This window comes from Narcine bancroftii, chromosome 1 (assembly GCF_036971445.1).
Source record: "Narcine bancroftii isolate sNarBan1 chromosome 1, sNarBan1.hap1, whole genome shotgun sequence".
Taxonomy (NCBI): domain Eukaryota; kingdom Metazoa; phylum Chordata; class Chondrichthyes; order Torpediniformes; family Narcinidae; genus Narcine; species Narcine bancroftii.
In genome coordinates, this window is record NC_091469.1 from 383907560 (window position 1) to 383921926 (window position 14367).

The window sequence follows — 14367 nt, forward strand, 5'->3', positions numbered from 1 at the left end:
AGTGCGCTGGCTCTGATATTCCTGTAGCTGAAAAATTCTGTGTGCATGGGGAAGGGGTCCTCAATGATTTTGCGTGCCTTCTTCAGATAACAATCCCGGTTGATCATGTCAATGAGAGGGAGGGAGATTCCAGTGATCCTCTCTGTCACTCTTATGGTCTGTGGCTTGACCTCTGATCCACCTTTGTGCAGCAATCATATCGCACTGTGATGAAGCCAGCCAGAACACTCTCGATAGAGCTCCTTTAGTAGGTTGACAAGATGGTGGCCGGTAGCCTTAACTGCTTGTCTTCTTAGGAAGAGCCGTTGCTGTGGCGCTTTCCTGACAAATGAGGGGATGTTATGTGTCCACGATAGGTCATTAGTTCAGTGGATTCCAAGGAACTTGGTGCTCTCCACTCTCTCCACTACAGAGTTATTTATGTGTAGTGGAGGGTGGTCATTCCTGGTCCTCCTGACGCCCATGATCATCTCCTTTGTATGTGCACGTTGATGCTTAGGTTGTTACTCTTGCACCATATCACAAGATTTTCCACCTCGTCTCTGTACAGGAGTGTGGTATAACCAAAACTCTGGGTAAGAAAGTAGATTTCCTTTCCTGAAGGGGCAGGTGGGTGAATTCATCATAATTTTAGAATAATTGATCATACATTTTCATTCCAGATTATTTTATTTTTAGCTGACTTTCAATCCTTCAGTGCAATACACAAAAGTGCTGGAGAAACTCAACTGGTCTCGCAGTATCCATAGGAAGTGAAGTGTGACCAACGTTCCTTGCTGGGACTTGAACTTGTGTCCTGACATTATTGGCACTGTAATGATAATGAGAGTATTGTCATACACATTATACAATCTATAGAGTGGCACAGTTAGCAGAGTGGTTCATGCAACACTATTGCAGCACCAGCGACCCAGGTTTGAATCTGCCACTGTCTGTAAGGAATTTGTACATTCTCCCCGGTACTGCATGGGTTTTTCCTGGATGCTGTGGCTATCTCCCACCTTCCAAAAATTTACAGTTAATTGGGTTTAATTGCATAGTATGGGTTTTATAAGCTTGAATAAATTTAAATATTAAAGAGTGCAACAAAATTCCTCATGCTGAACAGGTATTTGTAAAAAAAACCTATAATATTAAAATTAATTTAATTAAAACAGACGATAAGCATTCACAATAATCTAATACAAAAGAAAAGTGATACCAATAGTGCAGACAATCCTTTTGTGCTGTCAGAGCAGTCCCCGATTAGTGTAACAAGGGGAGTTTTAAGACCATGACAGCTGTTGGAGGTGCTGATTTTTAGGCTTCTGTATCTTCTGCCCAAAGGTAGCAGTGAGAAGAGGTTGTGACCATGGTGATGTTACCTTCTTGAGGAAGCCCCTTTACTGTGGCGCAATGTGTAAATCACACAACACACACATTACTGATACCTAGAGTTGTTCCTAACCAGCTGGAATTTTCCTTTAATTCTTGAATATTCAATAATATCAATTGGAATAATTTAACACATTAGCCCCTTCAGTACATTTTGAAGAAATTTTCCTCAGTTGATGTTCTTATACTATGCCATGATAATGACTTGGTGAATTGTATATTGAACTAACCCTGATTTCATTGCATTGTTTTCTTGGAGATTCCAGTGCAAAATCAATTCTATTTAGATTTCCTACATTGATTTTACTTGAAATAAACGAAAAGCAAAATAATTGTCCATGTAAAGCTGCATGTAACCCAAGTGAGCACCAGGTGGCATTCTGTGCTCATACATTCACATCGTTCTTAATTTCAAAGGAGTGCCTGTAAAATATTGCTGAAACTAGTGGTCCCAATCACCACCAATGATCACAACCCTCCTCTACCTATCACCAAGCTCCTCCTGTAGAGTTTCTGAGTCATAACTCAGCCATTTTAATTTCCCTCTGTGTTCCTACACAGTCCTCAGCTTCATTCATTACCAAGGGGAGGCCAAATGTAAACTTGATGACCAAGATATTCTGCCTGGGTACCCTCATACCCAATGGTATGATTTTGAATCCTCCAATTTTAGGTCGCTCCCAATGCGAACAATTTCAACTGTTTCCAGCTGTTCTTCACTTGCTCCCATTTCGTGTTCTCACTTTTCTCTCCAAAGTTACTCCTCTACTCCTTAGCAGTCTCTGCCTCTACCTGTGTCTCCACCTCTTCCACCTCTGAGCAACCTACCACCTCTTGGCCTCTCCAGCCTTTCATCCACCCCACTTTTTAATGCTTGCTGTCACCTTTTCCCATTGCAGTCTTAGAAAGGGTCCAGACCTGAAATGAAGGCTGTGCATTTCTCTCACAGTTACTCATTGAATAATGGAGCACTTTTTAATCCCTACTCCCTTTGTAAGTCGAAGAGTTTGGAAATAGCAAATTTGTCTTCAAATTCAACTAAACCCAAAATGATATGCAAGTATTCATTACAAGGTATGTATTTCATTAAATTCTTTAATTTTGAGATTCCGAACGCAAACAAGTCCTTCTAAACACACACATGTGACCAATTAAACAACTAACCCCATTCATCTAAGGCTGAGAAACTGTAGACTTTCCTCCCCTGATGTGTTTTACCCCAGAGAAGGGGTTGGAAACAATGGTGCCCAAATGAAAAAATACAGAAATATCCCTGGCACTTTCCATTTTGTGTTTGGGTTTACAGCAGTGTTTCTTTAAGGGAGCCATTTGGAAGGTTAAGTATGTAGGGAATTTTATTGGACTAATGCATGGGAGAGATGGATTCAAACTCCATCCCAGCAGCCAGAGAATAATTCATTCAATTGCATAATGTACAATGAAAAATTATTGTCATTTATGGTGATCCTAGAGCTAATGGACTGTTGTAAAAATCCACAACTGATATGCTATGGAGGGAGAAATATGTCATCTTCATCCTTATTCAAAATATGGTTGACCATTTATACAGTTGTTTCCAATGTCTAATAAGGCCTTTTGGAATTTAAATAAATGAGAGAATGGAGGAAAAAAAGCAGCATGAAGTACTTTGTGGGCTGAGCCGAAAGTGGTGAACAGCTTAAAACCACAAGTGCATCTTGAGCTATAAAGAGATGTTAGACAAACTTGGGTTGCTTTCTTTGGAGCATCACAGGCTAAGGGGAGACCTGATGGAAGTTTATAACATTATGAGTGTGTTAGGTAAAAACATCATGAGCTGGGAATGTAGAAGGAGTCACCCAGTGCTGGGCCGTAACAAGATGCAGTTGTGACCTTGTACTCTCAAGATAAGAGTGGGGATGACAAATTGATGTGCAGGAAACTAGCAGAGAAGGATAGCAACAGTTTATTCATTGGACAATGTCATGGTATGATAATTTACTAAGTACGTATCCTAAGGTATATAAAAAACACCACTTGCTGATAACGGCAGAATGCGCCTTCTCCAACTAACACTGTTAGTTGCAAGTGTTACAATCCGGCAAAAAAGAACAAAGAACCTTGATTTCGACTCAGTCTGGTGTTTGACTCACTCATTCATGAACAAAGCAGACCTAACAGAGTGGCATGGATAAGACAGACAGTGGGGTAAAAATGACAATACTGGAGGACATGCATTTAAAGTGAGACAGGAAAAGTTTTAAAAAGATGGGGTTTTTTTATACAGAGAATGTAGGGGCCTGGAATGGGCTGCCGGCATAGTGATGGAAGCAAATATGATGGTAGTGTTTAAGAGGCTTCCAGGAGACACATGAATAAGCAGGGAATAGAAGTGGCAAGCAGCAGAGATTTAGTTTAATTTGGCATACAGTGTGGAAATAAGGCCCTTCAGCACAGCTTGCCCTTGCTGACCAAAATGACACACTCACACCAATCCCACCAACTTGGAATTGATGCATATCCCTCTGAACACATCCTATTCATGTATCCATTCAATTTTTTCTTAAACATTGCTATAGCACCTGCTTCAACCACCTCCTCTGTGTAAAGTTACCCCTCAGGTTCCTATTAAATCCTTCCCTCCTCAGCTTAAACCTATGCCCTCTGGTTACTGATTCCCCTTCTCTGGGGTAAAAACTCCCTGCATTCATCTGATCTATTTCTCTCATGATTTTATACACCTCTAATAGATCACCCATCATCCTCCTGAACTCCCAAGAAATAAAACCCTAGCCTGCTCAACCTCTCCTTGTAGCTCAGGCCTCTGAGTCCTGGCAATCTCTCCATCTAAACATCGTATTTCCTGTAGCATAATGATAAAACTGAATGCAATACTCCCAATGGGGTCTTACGAATGCATTTTAGAACAGCAGCACAACCTCCCAACTTCTATACTCAGATTGACAAAGGCGAGTAAAAACACAATGCTGAAGAAACTCAATTGGTCAAGTAGTGTACAGGTACTTTATATAGCAAATATAAAGATACTTAATCAACACTTCAAGAAAGTTATTCCAGCATTGTGTTTTTACTTCGACCATGTATAATTTTGTGTTTTACTTCTGGAGAAGGCTAGTGTTTGATACAGACATTGTGAGCTAAGGCTCTGCTGCAGTATTAATTATGACAGGGAATTCTAGGCGGAAAGCACTCCACACCCTTGGATCCTGTCTCCATGCTCTGTATAATAATGTCAGAGTTTGACTGAAGAATCTGGGCAATGGGCCATCTCAAAGCAATGAACTGCAGATGCTGGAAATTATAAACTAAAAAATAAAATTTTGGAAGTAATCAGCAGGAAAAAAAGAGTGCCAATATTTCTGATTGATGATTTTACTGGTATATGGGCGGTAGGGTTAGTGCAACATTATTATAGCACCAGCTACTCGGGTTCAAATCTGCCACTTTTTGTAAGGAGTTTGTATGTTTGCTCCATGACTTGCATAGATTTCCTTCGGATGCTCTGTTGTTCTCCCACACTCCAAAAATATATGGAGTTGGTAGGTTAATTGGGTGCAATTAGACAGCATTGTTTTCATGGGCTTTCTACCATGCTGAATCATTAAAATTATATATGCTAAATCCCAGTCTGCAGTGGATATAGTGTGAGAATTGAAAAAAAATGAAGAAAATGCTGGAAGGTCTAAACATATCAAGTAGTATCTGTGGAAAGAGAAATAAAGGTTAAGCTGTCAAGTCAAAGTCCATTCTTCCTGACTGCTGAACTCTTTTGTATATGTTACTATGTATCTTTCCTTGAGCACAGATTTTTGCATTACTGGTAAGTAGAAATTCTGCTTGCCTGCAGGAAAACTAATCTCAGGGTTGTATGTGATGCCATGCATGTACTCTGACAATTAATCTGAACTTTGAACTTCTGAGGATGAATCCGTATTATAAGGCTGCCAATGTGCCCATGCTAAACCAAACACCAGAAAAAGAATAGTAAATTTACAGAGGACATTGTACAGTGGACAATGAGAAAGGTTGCCTCAGGTTACAAACAGGGTGTAGAATGGAGCTACAAACAAATAGACTTCCGAAGAGTGGCAGCTCAGGTGGAAGCTGTGGTGTCCACATTGCCTTCATTGTCAAGGCATTGAATTCAAGAGTTGGGATGTTGTGTTGCAGCTGTACAGAACATTGGGTGATCCACACTTGGAGTATTGTGTGCAGTTCTGTTTGCCACACTACCAGAGAAAGCTGCAGAAGGTGCTGAAAATATTGACAAGCATGTTAACAAGAAGTCTGCAGATGCTAGAAAACTGGAGCAACACGTCAAGTGCTGGAGGAGCTCAGCTCAGCTCGGCATCCATGGAAGGCAACAGACAGTTGCCATTTTGGACTGAAAAACTCTTTTTTAAGTGATTGAATAAGATTGAATAAGATGGATTTATTTTCCATCGAGTAAAGCAGGCTGAGAGGTGACAAGATAAGGTATATAAAGTTATGAGAAACAAAGTTATGAGTCTGGCTAATATGTCTAAAACTAGAGGCCATATTTTTAAGGCAAAAGAGAAGCTTAAATGGAAAGCAGAGGAGTACATATTTCATACAAAGAGCAGTATGTATCTGTAATGACCTACCAGAGGAGCTAACTGACTGATATTTGAATGAGCAGGGTACAGAGAAATATGGAATTAATGCAAGTAAGTGGGATTAGTATAGATAGGCATAATGGTTGGCCTCTTTCTATGCTATAAAACTCTATGACCAAGATTAAATAAATAAAATTACAAGTAGATATTGTTGGGAGAACTCAGTCAAGCAATATCTAAGGAAAGGCAAACCAATTAAGATGGATTCTTCCTCAGAACTTAGGCAGGACCTTTGCGGTTATGTGGATTTCACAAGACCTTTGGTAAAGACCCACATGGCAAGCTAGTAAGGAAGGTTAGATCACATGAGACCAAACACAATCTGCTGGAGGAAATCAGCAGGTCAAGTAGCGTCAGCAGGAGAGGAACGGTCGATGTTTCAGTCTGAACTTCTTCATCAGGGCTGACAAAAGTTAGTACAGAAGCAGTGTAAAAAGGACAGAGTGGCAGGGGCCTACATAGGATTGGGGAATCAGGCAAAGATTAAACACGATGGACAAGGGCAAAGGACTGGCAGATGCCAGACAAAGGGAGAGAGACAAGAAAAACCAAGGGATCAGGTAGAGGAAGATGAGTCACACGGGTTGAGTACTTGATGAGGAGACAAAGGTTGCCTATGCTGGAGATAAACAAGAAAACGTGCAGTGCACAAAGTGCTGGAGAAACTCAGAATATCAAGACTCCTAAAAAAGATCCCAGGCCTGAAACATTGACTGCCTTTCATTTACAATGGATGCTGGATGACGGGTGAGTTTCTTCAGCACTTTTGCTGACGACCAATGCTGCTATTGAATAATAGAGGTGAGAATGGTGATGTAAAGAAAGTCTAGATGAAATCAGAGCAAGGAGTTGGGAAGGGGGGTGTTGGGGGGTCATGAGGGTGTGGAGGAGAGTGGAAGAATCCAGCATGGAAATGGGAGGTGGGAACAATTACAAATGTTTAAAAGACATCGGATAGCATGCAAAACAAAGTATGCCATTGTATCTCAGTACATGTGACAATGTACAATTCAACTTAATTTACAAGTTCAAGGATAGGAATGTTTTAGAAGGATATGGGTCAAACACAGGCAAATGAGAGTTGCTTAGGTAAACAACTTGGTTAACATGGGCAAGTTGGGCTGAAGGGCCTGTTTCCATGCTGTAAAACTCTATGACTCAATTGATCAAAAAGGAGGGTCTGTATTGACAGGAATTCCGAAGAATGAGAGATGATCTCATATTGTCTTGGAGAGGCTTATCCGAATGGATAGAGTTAATGCTGAGAGATGTTGGGGCAGTCTGCATGTATATCTCACTATAAAGTAGCCAGTTTTCCCCACAATTGCAACATTTTCTGCAAATCTAAGGATTTGCAATTGTCTATATTTCACATAGTGTTTTATGTTCTCTGTAGTTTTTGCTTACTCCTTTACTCTGGTATTTTTGAAGAATAGGGGTGTGGGGATATGTAATTACACTACTAGGTCTCCAGGGGTCATCCAGGTGACCTTGTATATAAAGCTGTCTTATACTCGCACTGCTGGTGTGGTTATTGTCAGTACAATTTAATAAAGTAATATGAATATGACGCTGAGTACTATCGGACGGAAGGATACGCCAGACTTGCTTCCCTATGCATGAATCAGGTGAGTCCACACAATTTATATGATGTCACTGTGTGCATCAAAATTAATGATGTGAGGGTAAATTGCTTAATAGATAGTGGAAGCACTGAAAGTTTTATTGACCAGGGGTTAGTCAACCGCCTTGCCCTCCCCACATGCCCGAATGAGCACCAGATCCTGTTAGCAGCCAGCAGGGTTACTCTAGAAATCCATGGCACAAAATACAAAGGGTTCAAATTACTAGTACTCCCTCACCTCTGTGCCTGATACTATTGGGGTTAGATTTTCAGTGTCAGTTAGAAAGCATTACAATAGTGCACAACGGGCCTCAACCCCCTCCCCCCACTACGCCTTATGAAGAAACAACACTGCAACCTGTCTGTCCTGAACATAGAACCATAGAACCCCCTCCGCTGTTCACACACCTGACCCCAGAATGCACACCAATAGCCACAGAGAGCAGGAGGTGCAGCCCGAGGGACAGCCTTCATTAGGACAGAGGTGCGCAGGCTACTACAGGAGGGCATCATAGAGCAGAGCACCAGCCCCTGGAGAGCCCAGGTGGTTGTAGCAAAGTCAGGAGAAAAACTGCGCATGGTAGTGATTACAGCCAGATAATCAACAAATTTAAACAACTAGATGCCTACCCCCTGCCACGCATAGCAGACATGGTCAACAATATTGCGCAGTATAAGGTGTTCTCCACCATAGACCTGAAGGCAGCATACCACCAACTGCCCATTAGAAACAGCAATGCAGTTACACAGCATTTGAGGCAGATGGCAGGCTGCATCAATTTTTGCGACTCCCCTTTGGTGTCACCAATGGAGTGTCCTTGTTTCAGAGAGAAATGGACCGAATAGTAGATGAGTTCCAACTCAAAGCGGTGTTCCCCTACTTAGACAACGTGACAATCTGTGGCCACACTCAGGAGGATCATGACACGAATTTAAAACGCTTCTACCAGGCAGCCGAGGAAAGGAACCTTACATACAACAGGGACAAATGCGTCTTTAGTGCCAGGAAGTTGCCAATCCTGGGCTACATAGTGCAGAACAGAGAAATCAGCCCAGACCCAGCCCGTATGCACCCTCTCCTAGACCTCCCAGTGCCACACATGCTGAAAGCACTAAAAAGGTGTTTGAGACTGTTCGCTTACTACGCCCAATGGGTCCCTGTGATAGTACAGACCTATCACCAATGTATATAGTTACAGTATCTAGAGTGTAATAACTGTGCTTACAGCGATTGGCTGAGAGCTTAGCCACGCCTACTGTCTGGGCCTTAAAGGGTTGTGTCCCTAGCCAGGTCGGATCATTCCGGACTGGTCGGCCACCTGTGAAGAGCTCCTGTCTTTTGCTAATAAAAGCCTTGGTTTGGATCAACAAGTCTTTGGTTCTTTCGACGAGCTCTACAGTCCCCAACTACGCCATCAGGGACCGCCCACTTATAAAAGCCTCGGTTTTCCCACTGTGCCCAGCAGCCACCAGAGCATTCAGGGACATTAGGGACCATATCGCTAAAGCTACCATGTGGTCCATAGATGAGTCGATCCCATTGCAAGTAGAAACGGATGCATCCGATATTACTCTGGCAGCCACCCTAAACCAAGACGGATAACTGGTGGCCTTTTTCTCGCGAACCCTACAGGGGTCAGAGGTAAGACACTCAGCAGTAGAGAAGGAGGCCCTAGCTATTGTGGAAGCAGTAATGCACTGGCGACATTATCTTGCGTGCAAACACTTCACCCTCGTCACGGACCAACGGTCTGTGACTTTTATGTTTGATAACCAGGACAGGGGAAGAATTAAGAATGACAAAATCTTGTGCTGGCGGATAGAATTGTCTACATTTAACTACAACATTCTATACCGCACCGGGAGACTCAATGAGCCCCCGGACGCGCTGTCCAGAGGTAATTTTGCCATCCTTAACCACACGTCCAAGCTGCAGAGCTTGCACAATGAGCTGGGCCACCCGGGGTGGGGGTGGGGGGGGGGAGGTCGCTAGACTGTTTCACTTCATTAAAACCCAAAACCTCCCATTTTCAGTAGAGGAAGTGAGGTCAGTGAACAAGAGCTGCCCCATCTGTGTGGAATGCAAACCGCAATTTTACCGGCCAGACAAAGCCACCCTGATAAAAGCTACCAAACCTTTTGAGCGCTTCAGCCTCGATTTTAAAGGCCCGCTCCTGTCCAATAATAGAAATGTCTATTTCCTAAACGTAATAGATGAATATTCCCATTTCCCTTTCTCAATCCTGTGTTCTGATGTATTAGCAGCCACTGTTATAAAATGCCTCCAATCCATCTTCAGCATATTTGGGTACCCGAACTACATGCACACAGACAGGGGTGCTGCATTCATGAGCACAGAAGTACAGCAGTACCTGCACAAGAGAGGGATTGCTACCAGCCACACTACAAGTTACAATCCCAAGGGGAATGGACAAGTCGAAAGGGAAAATGCCACTATCTGGAAAACAGTCCTCTTGACTTTAAAAGCAAAAGACCTGCCTGTTACTAGATGGCAAGAAGTCTTGCCAGAAGCCCTACACTCTATACGTTCTTTGTTGTGTACTGCCACTAACATGACCCCACATGACTGTATTTTTTTCACAAGGAAAGCCACAACGGGCACAGTGCTGCCTAAATGGATGATGACACCAGGACCTGTTCTCCTCCGGAAGCACTGCAGACCCCACAAAGTGGACCTGCTGGTGAATCAAGTGGAGTTGAGGCACGCAAACCCTCAGGACGCCTTTGTCACATTCCCAGATGGAAGAGAAGACTCGGTGGCCACTAGGGATCTCGCGCCGGCCGGATGTGTGAACAACACGGAGGAAACACAGATGTCTACGGATCAACAAGGAGCGCAGCAGCAGTCACTAGAACAGTTGTTCATCGAGTCACCCCAGAGGACTATACCACCCACCCCGGAAATCAGGGCCCTGGGTATGCCCACCCCACAAAATATCACCACCCTTGACTTGATGGCAAGACCTAATCCCATACAAGAGGATCCCCAGCCCACATGGCCACATGGCCATCTAGTACTTCCCATTCCCACACCTCCACCAAGAAAGGCCGAAAGGCAGACCGCACTCCCCCACCCCTATACCATTACCGAGGAGGTTCAGAAGGCAACGGAAGCCACAAAAAATTTTGGACTTATGAACTTACAATCAAGGGAAGGAGGATGGGTGGGGGGGAGGGGGGGGCGGGGGGAATAACTATTTTTTTAAGGGGGGGGTGAATGAGGTGATATGTAATTACACCACTAGGTCACCAGGGGTCATCCTGGTGACCTTGTATATAAAGCTGTTTTATACTCGCACTGCTGGTGTGGTTATTGTCAGTACAAGGGGAATTAAGGGTTTTGGGAACTGATGGGTAAGTGGAGCTGACTCCACGGCCAGATCTGCTATGATTTTATTGAGTGGTGGAGTAAGCTCGATGGGTCAGATGGCCAACACCTGCTCCTGTTTCTTATTTTAATTTTCACAGCATGGTAGCAGACCCTTCTAGCTCACGAGTCCATGCTGTCTAAATACACCCATGTGACTAATTACTTCCTAGAGTTGTACGACTTTGGAAAGTGGGAGGAAGTGGAGTATCTGGAGGTAACCCACATGGAAACAGGAGAACATTACAAAGTCTTTACAGACAGCGGGTGGACTCGATCCTAGGGCAGTGGTACAGTTATAATATTGTGCTTACCGATACACTCACAGTGCCATATGTTCCTATGTAAAATGAACAGGAATTTACTCTTTTGGTGTCTTTTCCTTTGATGTTGGTGAAAATAAGGGGAGGAGTGAGACTAATTGGATGACTTTCTACGAGGCAGCATTGATATAATGGACCAAATAGCTGCACTGTAAGGTTCTCCGCTGGTTGACTGAGTGAATGAGAGTTTATTGTTAAATACATAAATACTATCTACATATACAATGAAAGTCTTGCTTCTCTAGTTGCGCAAAAATACTAGCAACAATTTAAGCAGAATTAAAACAAAATTGCATGAAGGGAAAAAAAAATAAGAGGAAGGTAAAATAAATTATAAATAACCATAATTGGCTGGTAATGCAAAAATGTATCAGTAATTCTTTGGTGGTTACAGATATTTAGTAGTTTGAAGTAGTGTAATGTGGTGGTTCGGGTGATACTGTTCAATAGCACGAAAGATGCTGGAAAACAGCTGTTCTTGAAGCTAGAGGTTCTGTTCCGCAGAATCCTGTACCTTCTGCTTGAAGGTAGCAGTGAGGAGACATTGTGACCAGGGTGATGGGGGTCCTCTAAGACATTGGCTCCCTTCTCGAGGCAGCGTCTCACATAGATGGCCTCAGTGAATAGAAGGTCGGTGCCCGTGATGGACTTGGCTAGGTCTGTGTTCCTGGACAAAAGTTACCAAACCAGGCCATGATGCAACCAGTCAGTATACATGTCAAGGTTTTATTAGAATATCCTGTTGCATGCTGAATCTCGTCAATCTTCAGAAAATACAGCTTTTGATATGCCTTCTTCAAGATTGTTTTGATTTGCTGGGCCCAATATCTGGACTCCCAGATCCTTCCTGAGGCAGGAGGCAGATAAAAATTTTTTAATGCAATAAAATCTACTTCTGATGAGTTGCCAAGTGACACCAAGACTCCAACAGCACCTTCCTAACCTATGACCTCTACTATCAAGAGTATGCTTGGGAATACCACTTGCAGCTTACTGACTTGGAAACGTATCTTCAGACCTCCATTGTAGCTGGGTATGTATCCTGGAATTCCCTCCCCAACAGCACCATGGGAAACATCTTCATTTGAGGGACTGCAGCTTGTCAGGGAGGCAGCTCAATCATCTTCTTCAGGGCTATAGGGATTGGGCAATAAATGCTCATCTTACCAGCGCTACCCAGATCCTGAAAATAAATTTAGGAATATATTGCAATGTAGAAAAGCTCCCCCAGACAGAAAGGTGATAATGTTCATATTGTAGCGCGTTGTGCATGAGCGCAGTGAAAGAACTGAGTCAATAGACTGTGAGCTCGTTAAGAACAACTGATTTACTTTGAAGTTCATGCTGCAGCCTTTAAGGCCAATCTGAGCCCACCCCTCACATTCCGGAACTTGAGTCACACTGATGTAAGCACACACATGCACTTCTAGTCTGCACCAGGAGAGACGGACCCACGACGCCATCTTTGCCACGGATGCCCCGCTGACCACGTGTGACAAGCAGGGCCAGTTCACCACTGCAATTATGTGCACCACCACACAATCCTCACCCCCCACAGAAATGGTGCCATTGGTCTCATTGTACATCGTGGGCGAGGTCTGCTGCCTCGGTGGCTGACCTCTATGTACTGGCTGCGGGACTTTTACTAGCTCTGACAAGTCCAAATGGGCTGGTTTGAGATGGTCCACCATAAAAAGATCCTCTCTGTCCCCAACGTCAAGAGTGAAAGTAGATGCATTTCTCTGGAGCACCTTGCAGGGTCTCTCATTGTCCACTCCAGCGAACAAACACATAGTCACAGGATTTAAGTCTGTGAGGTAATTGGAGGGTTGGTGACAGTATTGCGACGGTGGTGGTGGTGCCAGTGATTTCAATTTGTCCCTCAGTCTTTCCAGTATGAGACTTGGCCTGGTGATGAAGGGAGGAATTAGCCCGGGACTGGAAAGGTTTTGCCATAGACTAACTCCGCTGAGGAGGTTTTGAGGTCATCCTTAGGCACTGTGCATATACCAAGGAGGACCCATAACAGTTCATCCACTCAGTTTGGGCTCTCAAGCAATACCATCAGTGCTGATGGCAATGAAAATGCCTGATTAGTCCATTGGACTGGGGGTGGTAGGCAGTGGTGCGCTGTAACTGGGTGCCCAGGAGTTTCGAGAGTTTGTTCCAAAGGTCAAAGGTGAATTGGGCCCCCTGGTTGGTACTTATGTGTGCTGGGACTCCAAACTGGGAGACCCAGGCAGAGAGGAAAGCTCTGGCACAGGTGTCAGTGGTGGCATCCAGGATGGGGATGGCCTCTGGCTATCAGGTGAAACTGCCCACTATCATGAGCAGGTAGCATGATCCTCGGGAGTCTGGCAAGGGGCCTACTATATTAAGGTGGACATGCCCACAGTCCTCGAGGTTGACGTGTCCAACACAGCGGTGGGTGGTGTCCTGGAACAGTTCGTGGACAACACTTGCCTTTTTCAGTCATCACTTGACAAATTGCATCAAACTGTTGGAGGCAGGGCTTGGTGTATTGCTGGACCTTCGCAGTTTGACAGAGCATGCAAGTTTTAACCCATTCACTAACCTGTTTGCGCAGCCCATGCCAGATGAACTAGGAGGATATTATCTGTATCATCGTTGGATGGAGGGATGGGAAAGGCTGTGTAGTGTGTCAAAAACCGTTTATCGCCACTGGGCAGGGACGAATGGTCAGGGTTGTCCAGTGCAAAGTTGTAGAGTTGTCGAGTAAAGTCATGCTATTGGGGTCCAGTAGGAGGTCTCGGAGCTGCAAACTCGTGATTGCCATCCTGAAACTATGGGTCTCGGGATCATTCTGTTGAGTTTGAGCCAGGTTGTGGTAGCTGATTCCTTGCAACAGGGTATGTACAGCTGGCCTGAGAATGCGTCGGCGACAACATTCTTTTTGCCCCAGAGGTGGTGGATGGAGGTAGTGAATTCAGAGACATAAGATCAGTACTGCTGCTGGCAGGCGGATCACAGGTCAGAAGATTTGGAGAATGCAAATGTCAA

At 44.0% G+C, this 14367-nt stretch overlaps 1 protein-coding gene across 1 annotated transcript in view; it reads right to left on the bottom strand.

The window, feature by feature from the left end:
- Window positions 1–663: 663 nt before the first annotated feature.
- The window catches only part of LOC138751357 (atypical chemokine receptor 4-like), a 71288-nt gene continuing 57584 nt past the window's right edge, over window positions 664–14367 (bottom strand). The window contains exon 2 of the transcript XR_011349863.1: window positions 664–811. The gene's annotated coding sequence lies outside the window, so the exon portion shown is untranslated. The remainder of the gene's footprint in view (window positions 812–14367) is intronic.